The sequence below is a fragment of the Myotis myotis genome, unplaced genomic scaffold, assembly GCF_014108235.1.
Source record: "Myotis myotis isolate mMyoMyo1 unplaced genomic scaffold, mMyoMyo1.p scaffold_m19_p_16, whole genome shotgun sequence".
Taxonomy (NCBI): domain Eukaryota; kingdom Metazoa; phylum Chordata; class Mammalia; order Chiroptera; family Vespertilionidae; genus Myotis; species Myotis myotis.
In genome coordinates, this window is record NW_023416320.1 from 48,675,481 (window position 1) to 48,701,037 (window position 25,557).

Below are 25,557 nucleotides of genomic sequence, written 5' to 3' on the forward strand. Positions count from 1 at the left end.
TCAGACTGTTAGAGGGCCGGACTATAGTTTAAAAAAAAAACTATGAACAAATTCCTATGCACACTGCACATATCTTATTTTGAAGTAAAAAAACAAAACGGGAAAAAATACAGTATTTGTATTTGCATATGGTCCGCGGGCCATAGTTTGAGGACCCCTGGTGTGGGCACTAGACACTGAAGGGAGAAGGGAGTGGGGCTCCCAATGGGAAATATAGAAGAGATAAAGCAGAAAACAGGAATCCTGGGAATTGAAGGAAATCTTCCTGTTTCAAAATTTACTTTAAGGGCGAGATTGTGCAGCCAGTGAGGGCAGGTTTAATGTGGGAGAGGGAGGTTGGAAGCAGCCAATGGTGCTCTCTCCCGTCTCTTTCAACCCACTTTCATCTCAAATGCTTGGATGAGCTTCTAAGTAGAAATAAAAATGATAATTCTCTTTTATTTCTTCTTTTTCTATGCAGTCATAATAGGTTGGATTTTCATTAAACCTGGGAAGATAAAAAGTGGGAAATGCACTTTTCCTGAACTCTCTTAGAGTTCTATAAAATGCTCAATTATACTTGCCTCTGTCGGTATTTCTTTCCACGTGCGCTAGACTGCATGAAGTCTCTAGTGCCTCAGTTAACACTGAAAAAAAGAGAGTCAGTTGATTATTTTTTACTGAACTTAGAGAAGAGCTGGGCGCATAAATACTGCTACTAATCATTTCATTTTTTTCATGACCTGTTGTTTAAACTTTTAAGGAACCATAACACAATAAGAACTAAAACTCTCTCAAAAGAAAAATCAGCTGGTGGGTAAAGGGAATAAAACTTGATTTTCCCTATGCTGCTGTGCACCAGATCCAGCCGCCACCTTTGCTGTGGGCTATCAAACCGTGTGACAGCTAAGCAGGTGATGCCATTCCACATAGCACCCAGAGAATTAATGACACTAAGAACTGCAAAGGAGGAGAGAGCCGGTGAGAGTCTGCACATTCAGAAATGTGGCTGAGTCCCAGACCTGGGACCTGACAGCTGTGTGACCCGGGCAAGTTATTTACTCTCCTCTTTGTAAGTGGGGGTGATGACACCTGACACCCGGTCACTGGGGGGACAGAGACACTGAATGCAGAAGTTCAGGAGCAGGAGGAGGTGCAGGGGGCAGCTCAGCGGCTCGCTGATGCCACCATCGATGGAAATGAAGCAAGAACCTTTTATGTCACTGTTGTAACAAGGCAGTGTTTTGCCACAAGAGAGCAAAAGTTATACAGTGATTTTTCTTTTTATTTCAGGGAAGAAAGTGTGTGTGTGTGTGTGTGTGTGTGTGTGTGTGTGTGTGTGTGAGAGAGAGAGAGAGAGAGAGAGAGAGATACTGGCTTATATTTTGTGGTGATGTCCTTTTTTGGGTGTACTTAAACTGCTTAATTTAAAATATTTAGTGGCAATGTAGGGGAAAGAGCAATATAATAAGAAAATGTAGGTTTAGCCCAGCCAGCGTGGCTCAGTGGTTGAGCGTCGACCTGTGAACCAGAGGTCAAGGTTTGATTCCTGGTCAGGGCACATGCCCGGGTTGTGGACTAGATCCCTGGTGTAGGGTGTGCAGGAGGCAGCTGGTCAATGATTCTCTCTCATTGTTGATGTTTCTATTCTCTCTCTCCCTCTCCCTTCCTCTCTGAAATAAAAAAATATATATATAAAAAGAAAACGTAGGTTTACAACTCAGCACTGCCAAACATTGATTGCATTAAATACTTGATTCACGAAGGTACCCAATGCATGAATGTTTATTCAGTTAAAGACGCATGAATTGCTAGTCCCTGAGAACTGGGGTTGGATGTAGGCGGCATGGTTTGCTTCTTTTAACGATCTTGAAAGAGTGATGAGAACTACAAAGCAAACAAGCCGAGTAGCTGCCCATGTCCGCGGAACAGACTGAAGTTGCTGGAAAAGTCACGTCCTCCCAAGTGTGTTCTTTGCTGGTCTGGCGCCACTAGTAGGGACTTCATTGTTGCTAAATAACTTTCTATGTCAGTGATTCCCAAGCTTTTATGGCGCAGGACACGTATGCCTTTGAAAATGACTGGGGACCCCAGAGAGCGCTAGTTTGTGTGAGTTATATCTATTGATATTACTGTAGTAAAAGTTAAAAAGAGAAATTTAAAAATATTATAAAGGGCTGTGACATGTTAATATACATAACATTTTCATGAAAAGAACTACATGTAAACTTTCTATTCAGGGTAACGCTTTTGTGCAGCAATAAGTACCTTTTGCAAAATATTTACATATTTAGAATAATCTCCTTAAGTTGGAATTACTGGCTCAATAAACATGTTTAAAGCTTTGAATTTATCTGAGGAAATTACTTTCCAAAGGGCTGTTCCATTACCACCTTATCAGGAATGTATAAGAGTATGATAATTTTATGCCCATTCTGGGCTGTGGGATACAGCGACAAGCCACACAGAAGAGGTGCCTCCTTAGCTGCGGTGGGCGAAATAATTGGTTTAAATTTTTACGCATTTGATAGGTAAGAAATGAAGTGCCTCCTGAGGATAAAGCATTAGGTCAGCACCGGCAGGTATAGGCCTGGCCTTTCCGTATACATGAAGTTTTCCTAGTGTCTCAACCAGCATTGATACAAGTAAACTATTTATATTTTCCTGAACTCTACTCGAGGACTAATGATTTTGTTTTGTTTTGGTTGATAGACCTGTATCAACTTTTAGAGCATACTTTATCAACTTATTTATTTCCCAGACAGAAGCTGACCTTTGGGCAACATATTCTAAGGCAGCGGTTCTCAACCTGTGGGTCGCGACCCCTTTGGCGGTCGAACGACCCTTTCACAGGGGTCGCCTAAGACCATCCTGCATATCAGATATTTACATTATGATTCATAACAGTTGCAACATTACAGTTATGAAGTAGCAATGAAAATAATTTTATGGTTGGGGGTCACCACATGAGGAACTGTATTTAAAGGGCCAGAAGGTTGAGAACCACTGTTCTAAGGGCTCCGATTTAGTCTATTATAAAATCCTCATAGAGATCAAGCAAGAATGGGTATGTGTGGAGGACAGAGTGGAGGCAGTGAGATGGGTTGAAATGCTAGGACTGTGGTGTAGGCATGTGGGAAGGGTCAGATGCTGGCCTGGGCTGAGTGGCTCTTGCGTAATTCATGCATTGAAGTGCTAAACCCAGCTATCTCCGAAGGTGGCTACTGGGAGAAAGGGTGGTTAAAGAGGTGATTAAGATGAACTGACGTCATTGAGGTGGGCTGTAACCCAATCGGAGCTGAGTCGTTGTCAGAAGAAGAGATTAGGACACAGAAGTCCAGGAGGGTCTGCCCTGTGAAGGAACTGGAGTGGTTGGCCCCCTTCCAAGAAACCCGGAGGTGGTTTTGCCTGCTTGCTTCTTTGTCTCCTGTTGTCTTGTGGGACTCATGGATGCCAGCACTCTTGGTCATGGGTGCCAGGTGATTTGGGGGCCTCTCCCCCAGGCAGCAGCTTTACCATGGGGCCCAGCTGTGAGGACAAGCTCCTTCCAGGGGACCCCGGGACTGGCCTTTATTGTTGGGGGGAGAAGGCGGTTCCAGGCAGTGCCCCCTGCCTCCCAGGATCTGGAGACTGCCTTCAGCCTCCTTGCTGATCAGAAGCCAGACCCTCAGGCAGCAGCTTTCATGGCTGAGCCAGACCACTTCCGGGAGAAACTGGAAGACTCAGACTTTTGCCTGCTGGTAGGTGCTGAGCCCTGGGGCTTGTAGGCCCCTTAAGAACTCTTCTTTGCCCTAGCAGGTTTGGCTTGGTGGATAGAGCATTGGCCTGTGGACTGAAGGGTCACAGGTTCGATTCTAGTCAAGGGCACATGCCTGGGTTGCAGGCTCTATCCCCATTGGGGGCGTGCAGGAGGCAGCTGATTGATGAGTCTCTCTCAACACTGATGTTTCTGTCTCTAACTCTCCCTTCCTCTCTGAAATCAATAAAAATATACTTTAAAATAAAAATAAATAAATAAAAAGTTGATGCTTTAAAAAAATAAAAACCTGTTTCTTTATTTGCTGTTGTCCGGGGGAGGTGGGGCGGGGGGTGGACTGGGAGTGCAAGCAAGCTCCCTCGGCTTCAGAGCTGGGTGGTGGAGAGACCCCTGGGAGGGCAGTTGAGTTGGGACACTCCCTGCGCTGCCCAACCCTTCTCCTCAGGAGAAGCTGAGAGTGGGGTCTGTGCATATGGTGACAGCAGAGGTGGCCTCACCTTCCCTTTCAATCTGCTTCTTAAACCAAGCCCCAGGCGCAGGAGCCCCCCAGCTAGTGTCTGGACTTCCCTGGGGAAAGGCTGCGTGTGCAGCTGCAGGTGTGGGGTACAGGGAGGGCACGGGTCCGCTCACGCTGCCGTCCTGACCGGTGTCCAGCCGGGTCCTGAGGGTGCTTGGGTCCGAAGCTGATTGGGAAAATGAGAATTCTTTTGGGGGGGGGGAGGGCTAGCAATCTGAATCTGTGTGCCAGTAACCAGTAACCTCACAGACCCTTTCTCTTCTTATCTGACCTTGCAAGTCGCTCTGCTGCCGCTTCTAGCTACTCCCATGCCAAGTATTTGTCAGTTATCTAAGTTGTGCTGTGCTCAAGGCCATAAGCTCTCTACAAGATAGTTACTAGGCGCACTCCCCCCCCTCCCCCCATCCCAGCACACAGGGCTTCTTTTATTAAAAAAAAAAAAAGCCTATGAAAGGTCTGGAAGTCTCATTCCAAATTTGGGAGACAAAGAGACCAGAAAGGTATAAAAAGGGAAAGCTTCCTCCATGTTTTTGCTCAGGATTTGGTGAGAAGCAGTCTCCCCTGAGTTCTGTGCCAGTACGTGTGAAAATAAATGTTTTTTTTCCTGTCTCCAGTACTCCTGCGTGTTTTTCAGTTGCCTGGTAAATTCTGTAACAAGGCTACCCACCCGCCGATGAAGATACAGCCGGACAGGGACCCCACAGGCCAATCTGAGAGTGCGTGGCTGCTAGTATAAAGCATGGGCTTAATTCCTTCTTTCACCAGAAGGCCTCACCAGCCAGCTGTTCAGGACGCTTGCTCATTGTCCGGAGCATCAACACATTTTGCTCGGTTACTTATTTCATAAATGACCTTTCATTTGCTTTTGAAAAAATTTAAATTAACAACCTGTTGACCTTAAACAAATAGCCAGATATTTTCCCAGTAAAATGGGTTTATTTGGGAACAACAAAGAATTGCAACTTGGGACATGTGGTCTGAAGTCGAAACACATGCAAGTCCACAGAAACAAAGGATAGGAACACCCTGTTATGGACTCAGGAGGGAGTGTTGTAAAGGAAGAGCCCATTGGAGGAAATGGAAAGTTCCATGTACAGTGACTGCTCATTGGCTGAGCGATGGCAGCCTCCCATTGGCTGAGCTGTTACTGGGCAGGAAGGTGCCTTTTTATGCCTTCCTCCAGCTGAGGTAGTAGCATCAGTCCTGTGGGAAACGCTGGTGTGTCTCTACCTGTCTGACCGGTGGGAGGCATTGAGTGATGTGACTGAGAGAGCTCTCTTCCAGCAACCAGACTTCATTTTACTTGTAAATGAGGCTTCGCACAGGATAACTTTTGCCCTTGTTAGCTTTTGTCTGCTAAATTCTTTTTTTTTATTTGCAAGTGTCGCAAGCAGATTTGGAATAAATTTAAACTTCCTTAATTGAGTTCGGTTTTGTTAAAGTTTTAGAACTGTGAATAATTAAGTCATGAACAATAAACTATGCGAGATTCTAGTGAAAAAAAAAATCAATGCATGCAAACCCAATTGTTTTTTCTGCAAATACGAAATTAGGGACTGCAGAGACTGCATGGTGCGTACTAAATTTGGAGCTCCTCTTTCAACATAAAAGTCATAAGCAAAATTAATTTAGCTGATAGACTCAGGGCAACAAACTTTTTCTCTTGTTTTTCTGACTTTCTGAACACTGCCTGAGATCCTCAAGTATTCTCTTCCAAAGGAGACTGCTATTCATATCTTTAGCTCCTTTGTCAAATCAAGTGAAGTAGAAAAATACTTGGAATTTGGCAAAGAGATTAAATAGCAAATACTACTATTTTGAAAAATCTTTAAGGATTCTTTTCTCAAATATTTTATTATTTTATGTTGCTTAACCACTGATTTATTTCATCAGTATTAACCTCATTTCTTGTTTAGCTATTTTAGAATTTCAGATGGTAGAATGTCTTTTTGTTATAGGAATCACTAGAAAATGTGTAGCAAATTTATTCAAAAAGAAGCATAAATCATTTTAATGAGTAGAAGTTCTCTTCCTTATTTATTCCCACTATCTGGGTCAAGTATGTAAGATAGGATTTGTGTAAAGGATAATAAAAATTTAAGTGAAAAGGTAAAGAATATAATCCTAAGAATGTGTAATGTTAGATATGGCAGATATGCAGCTACAAATTCACATAAACTCATGATTTATTTGTATATTTAAATTATATGTATTTTATGACCTAAATATATTTTACTTTCGGATATATACCTCTCTCTCTCTGTCCCTGTCTCTCTCTGTTTCTCTCTCTAGCTCTGGATTGCCCACAGGTTTGTTTCATTGTTCCATTTCAGTGCACCATTCATGCTGCGGTCCATGTGACTGGAGCCTCCTGAAGTTGTCCTCTGCTCAACCTTGTGACCCCCACCCAGAGGTCCCATGAACCAAGGTAGGGCCACTTCTTCTTACATACTTTCTGCAATAGCTCCCTATGGATTTCTCCTACTTGATTTTTAAATTTTGAATCTAAATAAAAGAAACAAAAATTTAAACTATAGAATGGCACTTGCTTGATATGAGGCATTGCCATACAGTGAAATATACTCTTTGGGGAATATGTTCATGGGACTCAGGCATCCTTATTAATCTCACCGCGAGCCCATTTCACTCACCTGGGTATTGGGTTGGATATCAAGAACTTTTGTGGATGGTTGCTTCCTCATCCATGAAATTTAAGTTGTAGGACTAACTCAGAGCAGCATGGGATGGTTGTTAAAAATATAGACTCTAAGCCTCACTCCCAGCCAAGAGTTGCTTTGGTGGGGTTTTGGTGCTCACTGAGTCTGCCTCTTGAGTGTGTCACTTGTGGAGGTGGTAGGGTTGTAATCCCTCTTGGTGCTGAGAAGTGCTGGATGAGGGATGGGATGACATAAGCAAAATGTAATTGTCTTCCTTCCCATTTTGTGCTGTTATTCTCTGTGTGTTTTGTGGTTTTTGTTGTTTTTGTTATTGTTCCACCGAGTTACTGATATTTCATAAATGGATTCCAGAGCTTTCCAAGCACTATTTTTGTTTGTGGATAGCTGCTTAATATTTTATCTTTGTGGAGGGATGGAGGCTGGGGTCTCCTCAATTTTGGTGATGTCACTTGTAACTTGTGTGTCTTCTTAGTTGACTAGAAGTAGATCAAATTCCTAGAGGCAGGAGTAGTATTAGATAAGCTCAATGAAAATAAGACAGGTGGTCAGTAGGGAAAACTGATAAATCTTAGCTGTGACGCATGATCAGTGTTTGCCATGTCTATTTACATACATGTATTTGGATCATATGTGAGCACAGAGCAATAAACAAGAGCAAGAGACCTGTCTGAAAAATCTGGATGCTGTTAGCAATATAATTTTATATGCTGTTTTTCCTTATCAATATAGGGTAAGCATTTTCCCACCATTGGGTATACTGTGAGGACCTAATTTTCAATATATGTATGATATTGTATGTCTGAGGCTGCATTATCTAGATGAGTCCTGTGTTATGTAATACATTTTCTAATCACAGTTAAACTCTGATTTTGTTAGGATCACAATTTTATGCTATTGAATGAAGTAGGATTGGGCATTTCAGAAACATGTTGCCTCACCTCTTTGTGGATTTACTTTGCATTTAGCTGCCGTAGAGCCATGATCAGTTCTATCCCAGTGGGTATGTTCTGCATTTTGAGTATATACTCTTTCAAGGCCTAGGATTCTGATATCGGAGCTTTGGGCTCATCATTTTGTCTGGAATAGTTGGACAAATTGAATTATCTTTAAATAAACAGTAAATGGGTAAACGACATGCTTTAAGAAGTCTGTGTAGGGGGTTGGGGGAATGGGTGAAAAAGGTGAAGGAATTAAGTACCAATTGATTGTTACAGAATAGTCATGAGTAATACAGTCAATACTATTCTAATAATTATATATAGTGTCTGATGAGTATAAGATTTATCAGGGTAATCTCTTAGTAAGTTGTATAAATGTCTAATCATTGGGGTGTATATCTGAAAATAATGGAATATTGGTGTGAACTGTGATTGAAAAATAAAAATTATTTAAATAAAGAAAAAATAAAGAAGGCTTTAAAATAAGTCTGTATAACTTACCTTAAGCTCCTTTTCTATATTTAAATATATTTCAGAGGGAAAAAAAAATCACAGTATCTAGTACTTTTAAAGCTAGAATTAAAGTGCATTAGGCTCTCTTGAATCTTGTTATCTGTCATTCTAAATCCTCTTGAAGTTAGGTATGAAGCATAATAGACTTACTATATTCAGTCAGAGTACTGAAGATCCTGACTGGCTTTGGATTAGAAGATTTTCAGCTATCAGTGCTAAGCTGCAGCTTGCTGCCAGCTACTCCTGACAAGGCCAAAAGATGACTCCAGTGGCTGTGGTTGCGGAGTGGGTGCCTTTTCATTAGGTGAGGGGAAGTGTCAATTAAAAGGGTGTAGAGATAAAGAAACTGAAACTAGATTAACTGTATGGGTTTTCATGGATGATAAGAAAATCCATTTTCAAGTTACATTTCATCGGAGGTATCCTATCAGGCAAAGCTGGAGTAAGTTACACATTTAAAAAACTGTGTTTAGTCTTTAAAAAACATATTCACTGCCTAGTAATCATTCCAGAAGACTATTTGTATGTATAAAGCAAACATAGTTTAAATAAAATGAAAAGCCGAGATCAAATATTTACAGTAAGTTTTAAAGAAGCTAAAATCAGCAATCTTATTTTTTTCCTCTGGCTTTCCAACTAGTTTTCTACCACTTAAATCCTGAGTATTTTCAGTTTTTCAGTGGGGTTTCTAATCATAAAATATTTTGGAAACTATATTCGATGTATATCCACAAAAATGAACACTGCACATTTCCAGGATGACTGTCCTTTTTTAAAAAAAGGCAATGCATAATAAGACGGAGATTAAGATTTCTGTCCAACATTAAACATTGAGCACATGTCTACAAAATGTGTGAAATGCCAAGCAAGAGATTGTTATTCTGACTAATCCATATAAATACAATTCGGTTTCTCTCTGATAGGAAATGGTTGGATAGATTTTTCTCAAATTGAGAAAGCCTTCTTCCCACTTAATATGTATGCTGTGCCTTAAATAAGAAAGTCATGCAGGCGCAGGCAAGAGCCAGGAGAGCTCAGAGTTGCCCCCCGTGGAGCCACAGGCACCGATTTGCCCAGAGCGGCTTCTCACGCCGAAACTTGATCTAGTTTGCTTCTAGGTAAGACTTATCTATGTAAACATTTAGTGATAGCTTAAAATTCTTGCTGCATTTTTTTTTTTTTTTTTTGAAAACCTCAACATAATATTGAAATTTAGTTACCTCCTCTGGCCTCTACAGTTTCCCATAGGAAACCCGCGGTCCTTAGATGAGTGTTCTAACAGTAGCGCACACTGCTCTCTGCCTGCTCTCAAGGCTTATTTCTTTGAGTATTCAGACGTTTAATTATGATGAGTCCTGTGAAGAATGTCGTTGGGTTTAGCCTGTGTAAGGCACACAGCTTCTTGGATCTCTAGGTTTGTGTATTTTGCCAAAAATCAGGTCACGTGAGCCCTATTTCACACTCTTCCTCCTGGCCCCCTGGGGCTCTGATGGTGGGAGTGTCAGATCTTTTTGTCCCACAGATCGCCAAGGCTCTGCTCATTTTTCTTTCTAGTCTGCTTTCTCTGTTTTCACAGGGACTGAATTTCGTTGCTTTTTCCTTAGGTGCAAAGACAGCGGTCACCTCCACTGTTGAGACCATCAAGTTTATGATTCCTTTTCTCATATATTTCAGGCCTATCATTCTTATACTTATTTAGTTAATTTTCATTGTTTCCATTTCTTTTGCTGAGATTTTCTGTTTTTTTTTCCGTTTGTTTGAAGAGGATCTGTAATTTATTGTTAAAGCATTTTTGTGATGGCTGTTTTCAAATCCCGGTCAGATAATTCCAATATCTGACTTATCAGTTGATTGGCTTCTTTCATTGGAATTGTGATCTCTTCATCCTTAGCATGAGTAGCTGTAGATTGTGCCTGACATTTCCTCTGTGATGATTGGAATGTCTGCATCTATTTACATTTTATAACGAGTAGGCGTTACCCTGTTGTTTGGCACAGAAGCCCTGGCATATTGTTTTGGTCTGTGGTCCCAGGAGGAGTCTAGTTTTCAGCTCATTTGCAGTGTTATTTTGGCCGACTCAATATATCAGAAGCTGATGTGATTGGTCCCTGCTGGTGCTGCTCAAGGTGGCACAAGGGTTTCCTGAGGCTGAGAAGCTGGTGTCTGGGGGTGGAGGGGAGGAGCCTCAGCCCATGGGGCCCACAAGACCAGGCGGGTGTGTGGGATCCCTCTCACCAGTGTTGCTCAGCTGCCCTGTGTCTCTGGGTGAAGGATGGGAGTCTCAGGCCCTGTGTGGAAGGAGAACACTTCCCTGGCAGCTTATTTTTAGTGGGGTTTCCCATCCACGTCCCCTGGGCGTGCCAGAGGGACTCCCATCCGCCCAGGGAAGGAACGAGCCTCCCTCATTGTCTGCCATTGCTGGGCTGGGAAGAGAGAGCATATAAGTTGCCTTCTTCTTGGCTTATTTTTCTAGTCCTGGGATCCCAAACCAGTTTGCCTTCCTCTTGCCACCTTTCAGAGTTTTTCTTGGCTTGTCTTTGTGTTATTTCCAGAATTTATAGTTCTACTTTGTGGGGAGGAGCAGGGAGAAATGAGTCTACTTATGTTGCCGCAATGTCAGACAACCACCTACCATGACAGGTTGGAAGAAGAAAGAAATTTGGGAACAGCAGTGTCAGCTTGGAATCCTTGTTTAGCTGCTAATCTGTATAACCTTGGAAAATTTAACTTTCTCTGAGCCTCATTTTCTTTATCTGTAAACTGGGTTAATTGCTTTATTCATTCACCATTCTTTCAACAAAATGTCTGTCATTGCGACCTTACTCTAAATGAGCCTTGTCCAGGCCTTGGAGATTCATGGGGTGTAACGCATGTGAGATTCCAGCCATTGCACGTTCTTGCGGCATATACAAGTAGTGAACAGGCTGAAAATGCATGGTTCCAGAGAGTGACAAGTCCTGTGAGCAAACATGGAACAAGGTGCTGCTGAGAGTGATGGAGATGGGCGCTTTGGTGGGTATACTTCCAGTGCTGGGACGTTCTCTCTGAGGAGGCAACATTTCATTCACTCATCCATTCCATTGACTCAGCCACATTCATCAAGCTCTTACTAGGTCTTGGTATCTATTTGATCAAAAACCTGAATGATAACAGGGCCCCAATCATTTGAAAATACGGGGGGGCGGGGGGGGGGAGAGGGTAGCATTCCAGGTAAGGAGAGACTGTAAAAAACCAGTCCTGAGGTAGGAAGAATCTTGACAAGATTGAGGAGCAGAGAAAGGTGTGCAGTGTGATCGGAATGTCATAAATGAGGGTTTCAGAAATGATCAGAAAGACAAGAAACAGATTTTGTGGGGGCCATGCTAATGTGCTCAGTTTTATTCTGCCAATAACAGGAAGCTTTTCTGGAGTTTAAACAGATAAGTGATACAATTTATGGATGTTTGAAAACAGTTACTATAGGTATTTCCCAGGGAAGGGAATATAGGAGAACAAAAATAGGACAGTTAGAAAGCTGTTTCCGTATCCAAGTAAGAGGGAGTGAACCTTGAACTGGAGAGGCTGCTGTGGAATAAAGAAGTTGTAGGTTGGAGATCTATTTTGTGGCTTGAGCAGGAAAGATTTTTCAGAAGGATTGGCTCTGTGAAGTTAAGGAAAAATGGGGAAACTATTTTGGACTTTGGCTGGGTGGTAGGAGACATGTTAGATGTGTGAACACTGGGCCAGGGGATTGTACTAGAGTGTGGGTCACAAATGAATGTATTTGCTTTGGGTAAGCTAAGTCTTGAGGTGTCTGTAGACATTCATGGGAACGTGCGAGAAGTGGTAAATATCCAAGTTGAGCTCGTGGGGTTCAGGGCTGGGGCTACCATCACTAACAGCTACATGGTATTTCAGGCTAGGACAGCAGGAGGTCATTTAGGAGGTCATTACAGAAAGAGAAAAGAAGACCTGAGCTACTCTTTAGTTTTAAAGTCCAGAATAGAAGGTACATCCAGGCCATAAAGACTAAGAACCAGTGGTTAAGTGGGGACAAAACCCACATAAGCCAGTGTCCAAGAAGCTAAGGGAAGAATATATTTCAAGAAGGGGGAAGTGACTGACTTTGTCAACTGTTTTAGTAACACAAAGACAAAGGGTTGACCAATGAAGTTGATAATTCGGAAGGATTGGGTGTCTTGATGACTCATGTCAGTGGAGTACTCAGGGTTACTGTGAAAATCATGTACATAGGAAGTTAGGCCTGCGACTCATTTTAATTACTTTTCCCTTCCTCAGTTTCTTCATGTGTAAAATGGTGATAATGACGCTTATGCCCATGTCATTCTTTTTACGTTCATATCACTGGAGTTTTGTAAGTATCCAAGGGTAGTGCAAGAGAAAAATGAACCTGTGCAGAGCCACACAAATGCACACTTAATATTTAGTTATTTATCTTTATATATTTGTAGGTAAACATGTTTTAAGCAAATGCACACTCAACACATACACCTAATGAATGGATGCTTATTTCTTAAAAAAAATAAGTTTGATCCAGTAACAATGACCTCTATATCATAAATATTTAAATAGTTGGATTTGTCTTTAAAAACACGTGTAGATATAAGAAAATGCATTATTTTAAAACCAATTTTTGAGCCATACTTTTCAAGGGTGACAGATATGGGTATTTTAAAGGTGCTCGCAAAGTTTATTTTTAGAGATTATAACATAATCTCTGCATTAACCACAGCTACTGACATTACCATAATAACAACCACAGTTAAAATTGCAGCAATAATTGCTACCATTTTTAGGCCATATCCATATTAGGCAATTTACATATATTATCTCACAGAATCTTGATAACCACTGCATGATGTAGGAACTATTATTGTCTCCACTTTCCAAGTGAAAAATTGAGTCTTGGAGAGAATTGCAGATACTGTGAGCTCATTTTAAAAATCAAATATTTCTGAATCCCTTGTTCTCACTCTTAACACAATTCTGCCTTTTCCTTTTTGGGGGTGTGGAGAGGTTTCGAGCTGATAAGATGAGGGATCTGCAGTACCTACGCAGAGGAAGTTTCTAGACTGGAGACCAAGATCAAGTTTCATTTCTTCTAAGAAATGAAAACAACATAGGAAAAATGCTAGAAGGTAGGCCGGAATCAGATCAAGGAGGGAAAGGAAATGGGGAAATCTACCCAAGCTGGAAACTTGATCTTGGTCTTCAGTCTAGAAACTTCCTCGGCATAGGTACTTCAGATCCCTCATCCAAAAGACCCAGAAAATCCAAAAGAAGGCCCAAGGCCCCACAGCAGCTTGCATTGCTTCACAGCTGGGCCTCATCTGGACACCTCTAAATCCCAAACAAAGAGGAGGAGTCTGCAGATCTATCCATAGCTCCTGCTGGGTAGCCTCAGGCAGAGGCTAAATTAGCACCTTCTTAGAGATCCAAGTTCCAGTGTACCCAGTGGTCAGAGTGGGACCATCTAGATTACAACTCCTCAGATCCATAAGAGACACACCCAGGGGGCAGACTCAGTGAGCACCAAAGCCCCACTGAAGTAAGTATTGCCCCAGAAGGGTGTCTCCAGCACTGAAGTCCTCCCACCATAAACACAGCTGATTCTCACAGCCAATTGGCCTGGAGGTCAATTCCTCCCAGTGATACCAATTTCAATCAAGGCTTAACTACAACAAGACTGTGCACACAGCCCACAAAGGGGTACATCAAGAGTGTCCACCTCAGGTAATTGGGGAGGCTGAGCCACTGGGCCCTATAGGACACCTAGCACACAAAGCCACTCTATCAACACACGGAAGCAGCCAAAATGAGGAGACAAAGAGACAGGTCACAAATGACAGAAATGGAGGAAAACAAACTACTGGATATAGTGTTCAAAACCATGGTTATAAGGTTTTTCAAGAATTTTCTAGAAACCGCCGATAAATTTAGTGAGACCCTTGATAAATCTAGTGAGACCCTCGAGGATATGAAAAAGGAACAACTAGAAATTAAGCATACACTGACTAAAATAAAGATTATTATACAGAGTTCCAACACCAGACTAGAAGATCGCAAGATTCAAGTCAAAGATTTGAAATACAAAGAAGTAAAAAACACCCAACTGGAAAAGCAAAAAGCAAAAAGAATCCAAAAATATAAAGATAGTGTAAGGAGCCTCTGGGACAACTTCAAACATACCAACACCTGAATTATGGGGGTGCCAGAAGAAGAGAGAGAGCAAGATATTGAAAACCTATTTGAAGAAATAATGACAGAAAACTTCCCCTACCTGGTGAAAGAAATAGACTTACAAGTCCAGGAAGCGCAGAGAACCCCAAACAAAAGGAATCCAAAGAGGACCACACCAAGACACATCATAATTAAAATGCCAAGAGCAAAAGACAAAGAGAGAATCTTAAAAGCAGCAAGAGAAAAACAGTTTCCTACAAGGGAGTACCCATACGATTGTCAGCTGACTTCTCAACAGAAACTATGCAGGCCAGAAGGGAGTGGCAAGAAATATTCAAAATGATGAATAGCAAGAACCTACAACCTAGATTACTTTATCCAGCAAAGCTATCATTCAGAATTGAAGGTCCGATAAAGAGCTTCACAGATAAGAAAAAGCTAAAGGAGTTCATCACCACCAAACCAGTATTACATGAAATGCTGAAAGGTATTCTTTAAGAAGAGAAAGAAGAAGAAAAAGGTAAAGATAAAAATTATGAACAACAAATATATATCTATCAACAAGTGAATCTAAAAATCAAGTGAATAAAAAATCTGATGAACAGAATAAACTGGTGAATATAATAGATCAGGGGCATAGAAAGGAAGTGGACTGACAATTTTTGGGGGGAAAGGGGTGTGGGGGGTGCGGGAAGAGACTGGACAAAAATCGTACACCTATGGATGAGGACAGTGGGGGAGGGGGGAAAGGGCAGAGGGTGGGGTGGGAACCGGGTGGAGGGGAGCTATGGGGGGAAAAAAGAGGAACAACTGTAATAATCTGAACAATAAAGATTTAAAAAGAAAAAAAAAAGAAAAGAACAAAAAAGAAGGCATGTCATGAAAGAGGACCAGGGAGCTAGCCAGGCCACAGGTGAAGAGAACCCACTGTCAGTTCACTAGGCAGGAGAGAATCCAGGAGTCAGGGTTGTGGGTGTTGGAGTCTAGGGCTGGGAGCGCATCACTTGGGGAGGGTCAGAAAAGAGACACTTTACAGGCAGCTGGGATTTGTTTTTCTTTGCTAGGAGGCCAGACCTGCAGACAGGGAGGTGATGGTCACAGAGGAGGGAGTTTATTATGCTCCCAGATCCCCAGAAAGGAAGAGGAAAGGAGGCGTGGCCCCAGGACAGGGCCCCAGGGAAGCAGTGGGTGGGTGGGGAGGCAGAGGGAGGGAGGGAGGGGGATATGGGCAGGAGCCTTTCCTGTGGTTTCAGGGGCAGGAAAGGGCGGGATAAGCAGCATTAGGATTGGCCACCTGGAGAGATTTCAGCAGCTCAGGGTGGAGGGGCCCTTTCCTGTTGTGTAATACCTGGCGGGGTGATTAGGGCTGGTGGATGGAGGCCTGAAACTAGAGAGGCTGACAGGAAAGGGTCGGTGTGTGGCCCCTGCTATGATTGATCTGCTATGAAAGATGAACTCTCTGGTAGTTGTTTGCTATCACTAGGAATTAGCTCACCCCCAGGCCAGCCCAGCCTCAGGTGCCAAAGCATCAAGGCACAGAAAATAAACAGGCCTGGCTCACACAATGTTGAGCATTTATTATATACAGGGCACAGACTTCATCTCATTTATTTCTCATGACAACCCTGAAGGTAGGAATTCAGTTTGGATTTTATAAGTGAGGAAACATATGCTATTTGATTGTGGAAAAGTCTCTGTTTGGGATGAAATCTCTCAAGTGTCAGTGCACTGAGCCATCACCTACCCCCTGGGTCTTGCATCAGTAGCTGCTCCAGGTCTGTGGGTGGTGAAGGGTAGCAGGAGGGGCGATTTCCAGGCCTTCTCCCCGCCAGGGTCCCTCAGTCCCATGGCTGGGGGGCAGGAGGGACAGAGGTGTGGTGCAGGAAGCACCTCGGGAGGGCGTGAACCCCTGTGTTGGGATAGAGGCCCATGGGCAGGGAGCGTTAAACTCGGAGCCAGGCGCAGGAGCCCTCCCTGCACCGCTCTTCGGCTGCTGGCAGCAGCACTGACCTACTTCCTGGACGGAGGGGCCAGGACTGCAAACCGTTGCAAGAGCTTGGGGATCCGAAGTTTAGTCGCAGAACCGACAGTGACGAAATGAAGCTAGAATGGAACATCATGTGTTGAAAAGCTGTTGACTAGTTTTGTAGAATGTGTCCAGCAACTATATATTGAGTTGGATGTAATTTAATCTGGTGGTAGGTTTTCTAAAAATAAGCAGGCTGTGGTTAAGGTGAAGAGACTTGCAATACTGTTTAATGGACACAAGTTCTCAAAGTAAACACACTGATACTTGTTTATTAGTTGCCTCTTGCACTCTATGTTTTTCCAATTTTTTTTTTTTTTAAATGTCTTTATTGATTTCAGAGAGGAAGGGAGAGATAGAAACATCAATGATGAGAGAGCATCATTGATAAGCTGCCTCTTGCACGCCCCCTACTGGGGATTGAGGCCACAGCCTGGGTATGTGCCCTGACAGGGAGCCAAACCGTGACCTCCTGGTTTATGGGTCGACACTCAACCACTGAGCAACACCAGCTAGGCTGTTTTTCCTACTTCTTACCAAACTAGACTATAAACAACTCAAGATAAGCACCATGTCTAGATCTCACTTAGCATCCAGCAAGTTCTGGACATATGGTTACCCGCAGAATATTAAGATTTTATGAGTTTGTTGCTTAAAAGCATCTTAGAAGGCCGTTAATGTAGCCCTCTAGTCTTATGATGAGGAAACAGCCTGAAGAGGATGAGATGCTTGTCCAAAGTCAAAGGCCAGGCAGTGATGGTGCCACGACTCCGTCCAGTGCCTGGTTCTCCTCACCAGGCCTCTTGATTGATAGATCGGGTATTCAGCGCTTGCTTGCGTTTCTTTAGGAGCTTCCTGGGCTTTTAAAAAAGCTAGATTCATTTAAATGTTTTACAAATTCTAATTGCCCATAATTATAGAAAATGTCTCGGATGATATAATTTTTAACTAGGCCTTTATTCTGTCATTTGTCATTGATATAGATGACAGGAATAGAATGTGTATTAAAAATGTCAAGTGTACTAGGATGATGACATTTTATGTAAGAGCATAATTAAATCATGCTTTAGAAGAACTGATAATCCCTATCTCCAAAGAAAATGAATTATATTTGAGAACACTTTGAGGGGTCTCCACCGGCATTCTGTAATTCAGAACCAGCTCCGTGTATTACCCCAGAGCTGCCAAAGCAGAAGAAAGATGGCTCTGTCCATGGCCACACAGGAAAGACCATTCGAAACATGGAGATGTCTAAGTGTTTCCCCAGGAACAGGGGAGGTTGCCCAGGCACAGGGGAGGTTGCCCAGGCACAGGGGAGGTTGTCCAGGCACAGGGGAGGTTGCCCAGGCACAGGGGAGGTTGCCCAGGCACAGGGGAGGTTGTCCAGACACAGGGGAGGTTGCCCAGGCACAGGGGAGGTTTTCCAGGCACAGGGGAGGTTTTCCAGGCACAGGGGAGGTTGTCCAGGCACAGGGGAGGTTGTCCAGGCACAGGGGAGGTTTTCCAGGCACAGGGGAGGTTTTCCAGGCACAGGGGAGGTTTTCCAGGCACAGTGGAGGTTGTCCAGGCACAGGGAAGGTTTTCCAGGCACAGTGGAGGTTGTCCAGGCACAGGGGAGGTTGTCCAGGCACAGAGGAGGTTGTCCAGGCACAGGGGAGTTTGTCCAGGCACAGGGGAGGTTGTTCAGGCACAGAGGAGGTTGTCCAGGCACAGGGGAGGTTGCCCAGGCACAGGGGAGGTTGCACATTTCATTTCTAACAGAATGCACTGGGCCCAAAGCAAACCGCTCATCTTCATTACAAACTCTGACAGAGGTGAGAGCCAATGTGGGACTAATTGAAAAATGTTTGCTTACTGGAAAATAACATCACTCACGGGGCTGCAGGTGATACTGTTGAAGATGTATTTTGCAGCACTAATGTTTGGCAACACCTGTTTCTCCCCTAATTGTATGTAGCTTGCAAATTGCAAGACCTTCCACTCAATCCCTCGTCAAAAATGGAGAGGAGTGGTGATAATTTTTGAAAACTTGAGCATATGATGGTTCTGTTATTTGAGCCAAATTTTGTCGGACAGAGAATGTGAGTAATGAAAAGCAGTGTCATATAAGAATATTTACTCCCATTTTATGTGTCGAAGTGTGTATATAAATCAGTTGTAAAAAACAAACAAACAAACAAAACCTAAGTAAAAATCCTGTGTAGGATTACTTCAATAATTATATCCTGAAAAAACCTAGTTTAAACTTATTGTTCATATTTTAATTGTGTGTTCTTTGCACCATCTGCTTGGGCATGTGCTGTGTGTTTACGTAGCTTCTAAATTTTGTGTATACTCATGATGATTGTATCGGTCTTTTAATTGGAATTTGAAGGATACATAAATGTGCCAAATATTATTTCCTCCCAGATCTGTCATTCCTCTGATTTTCCAGTGATAATACAGGAAACTTCTGGAAGTCATAAACATATATTTTATTTTTTCTATGGCTAAACGATATCACTTAAGACACTTTTAATTAATTCCCCAAAGGAGCCCCACCTCTTCTACTTAGTATCCAGTAGTATGCAGGCAAAATGGTAGAGAAACTTTGGTCTAAGTGGTAAACTATTTTGATATATACTCATTGAGAAACAAGAAAAATAGAGCAAGGAGATGTGGATAAGTAATACTGATAATTTGTTGTTAGTATTTTTTACTAGTTAGTAATCATAGAGGAGCAATCTAAGACCTTCTGATTAATTTAAGTTGTCAATTCAGAGATAGCAGACCACCATTGTTAAGAAAAGGAAAAAATGTTTATTTACCCACCGTATTTCTTTCTTTCTTTCAATCTATCTATCTATCTATCTATCTATCCATCCTTCATCTATCTATGTGTCTATCTATGTATCTATCTGTCAGTCAGGGTCTAGTCAGTAAAGCAGAAACCACATTTTGAATTTCAGAGATAGGACTTAATTCAGGGAATTGTGCATAAACATAAGACTTAAAGAGTGAAAAGGAGAAGCTGAAGTATCCCAGAAATTTGTAAATATAGGAAGGAACAATCACTCTTAGAAAATAAGAGACCCAGAGCCTGGGGGCAGGTCCCTGCAGGGCTGGTGCTCTGGCCTTTGAGGAAGAGGCATGGCCCAGTGTGTGCTTGGAGCTGAGAACCCGAGCCTAGCAGCTTCTCAGAGCGCTGAGATGGTATGGCCAAGCCAGTACTTAGTTGCCAGAGATGGATGGATGGATGGATGGATGGGTAGATGGATGGGTGGATGAATGGCTGGCTGGCTGGCTGGCTGGAGAATGGATAGTTGGCTAGATGGGTTGCCAGTACTCTGGCTCTTAGAGGAAGAGGCCTGACTGCTTCTGGTCCCTCTGAGAGTGCGAAGCAGGGTGATGGTTCCCTTGCTGAAGAAGCTCGAGGCTGGAGGCTGCCATCTGCTAGAACAATGACTGGCAGCAACTAGAAAACACCAAGTTTGTCTCTCTCCTTCTTTATATTTCTCTTAAAACAAAACCTGAATAGGAAGCCGCAGATCGAGGGGCATGGGAAATGTAATTTACAGAAAATTATATTATAGAAAGGTGGTCTTAGAGCAGAGACAGCAGGTAGATAGAAAGCTCTTCTTCATTCTTGACTTTCTTCTTAGCTCAGAGTTGTTCTCCCAACAGCTCTAGCCATCTCTAGTGTAATACGTCTAAAACAGAACAGTTGATTTTGCTCCATCCCCCAACGTGCTTTTCCTCATGTCAGCCAATGCCTCTACCATCTATCTGCCTATTTGGACTAAAATCTGATGATTTTTGAGGCCTTTAAATTTAATCCCCTGGGACTGCTCTCAGCTCTTCCTCTAGAAGAGTCTCCGAGTCTGGTTACTTCCTGCCATCTCTACAGGTATGGCTTGAATCCCACCATCATCCTTTGTCCTGGAATATTTTAGTAATCTCCTAACTCTCCCCTGCCTCCCTGTCCACCCAGTGTCCCTACAATCCCCTAACTGCCTCCCTGTCCACCCAGTGTCTCTTGCCTTCCTTCTCACCCACAGTGCCTCAGCGTCCTGGAAGAGGACTCACTCATGCCTCCCGAGCCCTCCCCTGGACCTTGATAATTGATGTGCATATTTGCATGGCTGTCCTCACACTGAGACAATGTTAGCTCCTGTTCAATGTTAGCTCCTAGGAGAGATCTCCCCTCACCATGCAGGCTAACATGTGCCCATCCCACCTTTCTTGATCCACTGTGGCTTTCTAGTCTATTCTGTTAGTCTTGTTAGTTTTCTTTAGAAAACATGTCACTATCTATAATTATTTTTATTATTGATTATCTATGTCTCACTCTCCACTTAGAATAGTAACAGCATAGAGCTTTATGTCAGCACACAAGAAATATTTGTTGAGGGCTTAATCTGGCAAAGAGACACAAGGCCACAGGGTCCTCCAGCCAAGGTATCTATGGTAACCTGAGGGGAGGGCTTGCTATCAAGTTGGGATTGGTGGTGAACAAAAGAGGGAACATTTTTATTAACTAGTTGGCAAAGGAAAACGAGTTGATAAAGAAAAGTTTATAATATGCTGGTACAGAAAACGAGCTAAGGGCTAATCTCTCTCATTCCTGTATTTTGGATTTTAGTTTAATGTTTGTTCACATGTCCAAGGCACTCGGACTGTGTGGTTTCAGATGTCGGGAAGAATTTTGAGAGATGACTAAGCCACTAGGGGGTTGAATGTACAAATAGAGACCGAATAAGTGGCAGCTTCTGTCACATCTTCTTTCTTTGTGAGACATTTGTGTCAGGACAGGCTCTCATGCTGTAAACAAATGCAGGCCGATGAGGACAGAGAGTGAGCAGAAAGCTATAAAACTGCTCCTGAGGGACAGAGTGAAGTAGAACGCGCTGCCTGCAGGGGAGAGTTTTCTTAGATCAAGCGCAGGCAGGGAGTTTTCAAGTCCAGTCTTTTTCTAGTGGATGTTGAGACCCTAGGGGAGGACAGTGGGTGGGAAGGAGAGCAGTACAGCTTTGCCAGAGGATGGAGCTTTACCTTTAGGAAAACTAATCTTTGGTGGTGGGGATGAAATGTGCTTGGGGATGGGGATAGAATGTGCTGGGGATGGGGATGGGATGTGCTGGGGTTGGGGATGGAATGTGCTGGGAATGGGGATGGAATGTGCTGGGGATGGGGATGGAATATGCTGGGGATGGGGATGGGGATGGGGATGGAATGTGCTGGGGATGGGGATGGAATGTGCTGGGGATGGGGATGGGGATGGGGATGGAATGTGCTGGGGATGGGGATGGGATGGGATGGAATGTGCTGGGGATGGGGATGGAATGTGCTGGGGATGGGGATGGGGATGGGGATGGAATGTGCTGGCGATGGGGATGGGGATGGGGATGGAATGTGCTGGGGATGGGGATGGGGATGGGGATGGAATGTGCTGGGGATGGGGATGGGGATGGGGATGGAATGTGCTGGGGATGGGGATGGAATGTGCTGGGGATGGGGATGGGGATGGGGATGGAATGTGCTGGCGATGGGGATGGGGATGGGGATGGAATGTGCTGGGGATGGGGATGGAATGTGCTGGGGATGGGGATGGGGATGGGGATGGAATGTGCTGGGGATGGGGATGGAATGTGCTGGGGATGGGGATGGGGATGGAATGTGCTGGTGATGGTGATGGGGATGGGGATGGAATATGCTGGGGATGGGGATGGGGATGGGGATGGAATGTGCTGGTGATGGGGATGGGGATGGGGATGGAATATGCTGGGGATGGGGATGGGGATGGAATGTGCTGGGGATGGGGATGGGGACGGGGATGGAATGTGCTGGGGATGGGGATGGGGATGGGGATGGAATGTGCTGGGGATGGGGATGGAATATGCTGGTGATGGTGATGGGGATGGGGATGGAATGTGCTGGGGATGGGGATGGGGATGGGGATGGAATGTGCTGGGGATGGGGATGGGGATGGAATATGCTGGGGATGGGGATGGGGATGGAATGTGCTGGGGATGGGGATGGAATGTGCTGGGGATGGGGATGGGGATGGGGATGGAATGTGCTGGGGATGGGGATGGAATGTGCTGGGGATGGGGATGGGGATGGAATGTGCTGGTGATGGGGATGGGGATGGGGATGGAATGTGCTGATGATGGGGAGGGGATGGGGATGGAATGTGCTGGGAATGGAGATGGAATGTGCTGGGGATGGGGATGGGGATGGGGATGGAATGTGCTGGGGATGGGGATGGAATGTGCTGGGGATGGGGATGGGGATGGGGATGGAATATGCTGGGGATGGGGATGGGGATGGGGATGGAATATGCTGGGGATGGGGATGGAATGTGCTGGGGATGGGGATGGGGATGGGGATGGAATGTGCTGGTGATGGTGATGGGGATGGGGATGGAATGTGCTGGGGATGGGGATGGGGATGGGGATGGAATGTGCTGGTGATGGGGATGGGGATGGGGATGGAATGTGCTGGGGATGGGGATGGGGATGGAATGTGCTGGTGATGGGGATGGGGATGGGGATGGAATGTGCTGGGGATGGGGATGGGGATGGGGATGGAATGTGCTGGGGATGGGGATGGAATGTGCTGGGGATGGGGATGGGGATGGGGATGGAATGTGCTGGCGATGGGGATGGGGATGGGGATGGAATGTGCTGGGGATGGGGATGTGGATGGGAATGGGGATGGATTATGCTGGGGATGGGGATTGGATGGGAATGGGGATGGGGATGGGGAGGGCTCTGAGGGCCACAGGAAGAAGAGGAACCTTAGGCTCCAGAAGCATAGTCAGTAGGTTCAGTAAGTGACCTGTCTTCCCCAGGGAGACACAGAAATGGTGTTAGGAATGTAGACTAGGATCTGCCCCAGCACTTCCCCCTCCCGGGGCCTTGTGAGGGCCTCACTTCCTCATAATGCAGCCTCCCATGATAATTTTGGCTCAGAAGGGAAGACACTGGACCTTGCCATGTGACTTGCTTTATTCCTGTCTGATCATTACATTGTTGCAAACTCCCCACCACCTGTAGCTTCCTTCCACCCGATCCCCAGGGTGTTTGTAAGTAAAGAATCAGGGTTGAAGACTGTGCTTCCTGCTACATCCCTGCACTTGGGAGCCTTGAACTGAATCGCTTTGAGACTTACATACAGCCATGTTATACCGTATCACTTCACTTAATACTAACAACGGGATAAGTTCAACTATCTTGGAGGGTAATTTTGTAGGAAAATGAAGCTTTGAGAGGTTACACAACTTATAGGAAATAGCGCCATAGGAGGAATTCTGTTTGGTCAACTCCAAAGCCAAGTTCTTCATTGTATTTCTTTTCTTTTAATTTTTCCCTTTGTTTTGTACCCCCCCCCCCCACTTGGTCAATCTCTTCCTATTTCTACAGGAAAATCCCAAGTTAGTGTGTGTCATCCTTACCTTTAAGCCAAGGCCTCATTCTGCACTGCATCCATGTGCCTGGTTGGCGGATGGGAGGACCCTCTTCACCAAGTGACATTGACTCTCGCATCCATGAGCCAACCTCCTGCCAGGACAGAGTGTACATCTCTTAACTATCAGATAACTGTGCTTCCGTGCAAGCGCTGTGCAACGCATTGCTAGGAGCATGGTTTATTGATGACAGGCGGGTGCCTGGCTGTAACAGCTGGAGAGAGGGCTGGTAAGATAGAGGGAGGACGTGACACACATGTGGATTCAGAAGTCTGAGAATGGTCTGAGAGGCCGACTTAGCTGCTGCCCAGACCCGTGGTCAGCAAACTGCAGCTCGCGAGCCACATGCGGCTCTTTGGCCCCTTGAGTGTGGCTCTTCCTAAGCCTTAGGAGTACCCTAATTAAGTTAATAACAATGTACCTACCTATATAGTTTAAGTATTAAAAATTTGGCTCTCAAAAGAAATTTCAATTGTTGTACTGTTGATATTTGGCTCTGTTTACTAATGAGTTTGCTGACCACTGGTCTAGACTGACTTTAATCACCATCCTGTCAATTAAAGAGGCAGCTAATCCCACCTGAACAATTTCAAATGCAGCCTCTGAGAACCTGTTCCTGCGACTTACAGTCTCCTTCAGACCTTTGGAAGCTTGTTTGGATGTATATTTTATAAAAATCATAGAATTCTTAGTATGTTTTGGTATTTTATTACGACAGGTATATAAAACCATCATACTATTTGGCTAAGAATAATATAGTAATTATTTTTTGCAATGCCTAGAGCAGGCACGCAGAAGAGATGAAATGCTTATTCATCTCAATTTACAATGGCCCCGTGCTATTTTATCCCCTGCATAGAACTGCTCATATCACTAGCTACTTTTCCACCCATGTCTCATGTCTCTCTTTCAAGGACATGAAGTGGGGAAGGATCAACAACAAGGAAACACTGAGCATCGATATGGAAGGACTCGTTTAAAGGTACAATTCTTAGCTCGGTAGCAATAAACAGTAAGAGAGAAGGTGAGAGCGGTGCTTTCTGCAGAAGTTGATTGGCGGTGCCCACTAGTGCCAGCACTGTGGACATTGTCTGTGTGGCTTGAGTGTCAGTTCAGTGCGGCTGTGAGACCCGATGAATGGAGCTTGACCTAACAGCACGGGTGTGACTTTGGGGGAACCTGCGGTACACACAACACCTTCTTGGGAATCAGGTCCTGGCCTAGGGCCGCGGGCATCTCTCGGTCCCGGTGCGCGGTGACATCATCTACTTGTAAGTGAGAGAGAAGCTGCTTAAACGAGCAGGCTCACCACTTGCCAGTTAACAACGTGCTTAGCCTTGTTTTTAGTATAAGTTATACAATTCACTCTTGTAGATTTATCTGGGGGTAAACTTTTTATTCAGTGTTTTCCTGTTAATAACTTAATTTCCTAGGTCAGTAGAGGAGGGAAAACATCAAATTTTTCTTGCCAATACAAGCTGTAGGCTTTTGTTTCTCAGTATAAAACTGCACATGTCTGAGG

The 25,557-nt window shown here is 44.2% G+C and overlaps 1 long non-coding RNA gene across 4 annotated transcripts in view; it reads right to left on the minus strand.

Annotated features, from left to right (window-relative positions):
* Positions 1–492: 492 nt before the first annotated feature.
* LOC118670468 overlaps positions 493–25,557 on the minus strand; it is a 31,337-nt gene continuing 6,272 nt past the window's right edge. The window contains exons 2-4 of one of the 4 annotated variants that reach the window (XR_004972343.1): positions 24,024–24,129; positions 6,905–7,426; positions 493–626 (exon numbers count right to left, since the gene is read on the minus strand). This is a non-coding gene — a long non-coding RNA (uncharacterized LOC118670468). Of the gene's footprint in view, positions 627–6,904; positions 7,427–17,045; positions 17,449–17,521; positions 19,041–24,023; positions 24,130–25,557 lie in introns of those variants that run through there. The other 3 variants (XR_004972342.1, XR_004972341.1, XR_004972340.1) reach the window with 3 other exon arrangements.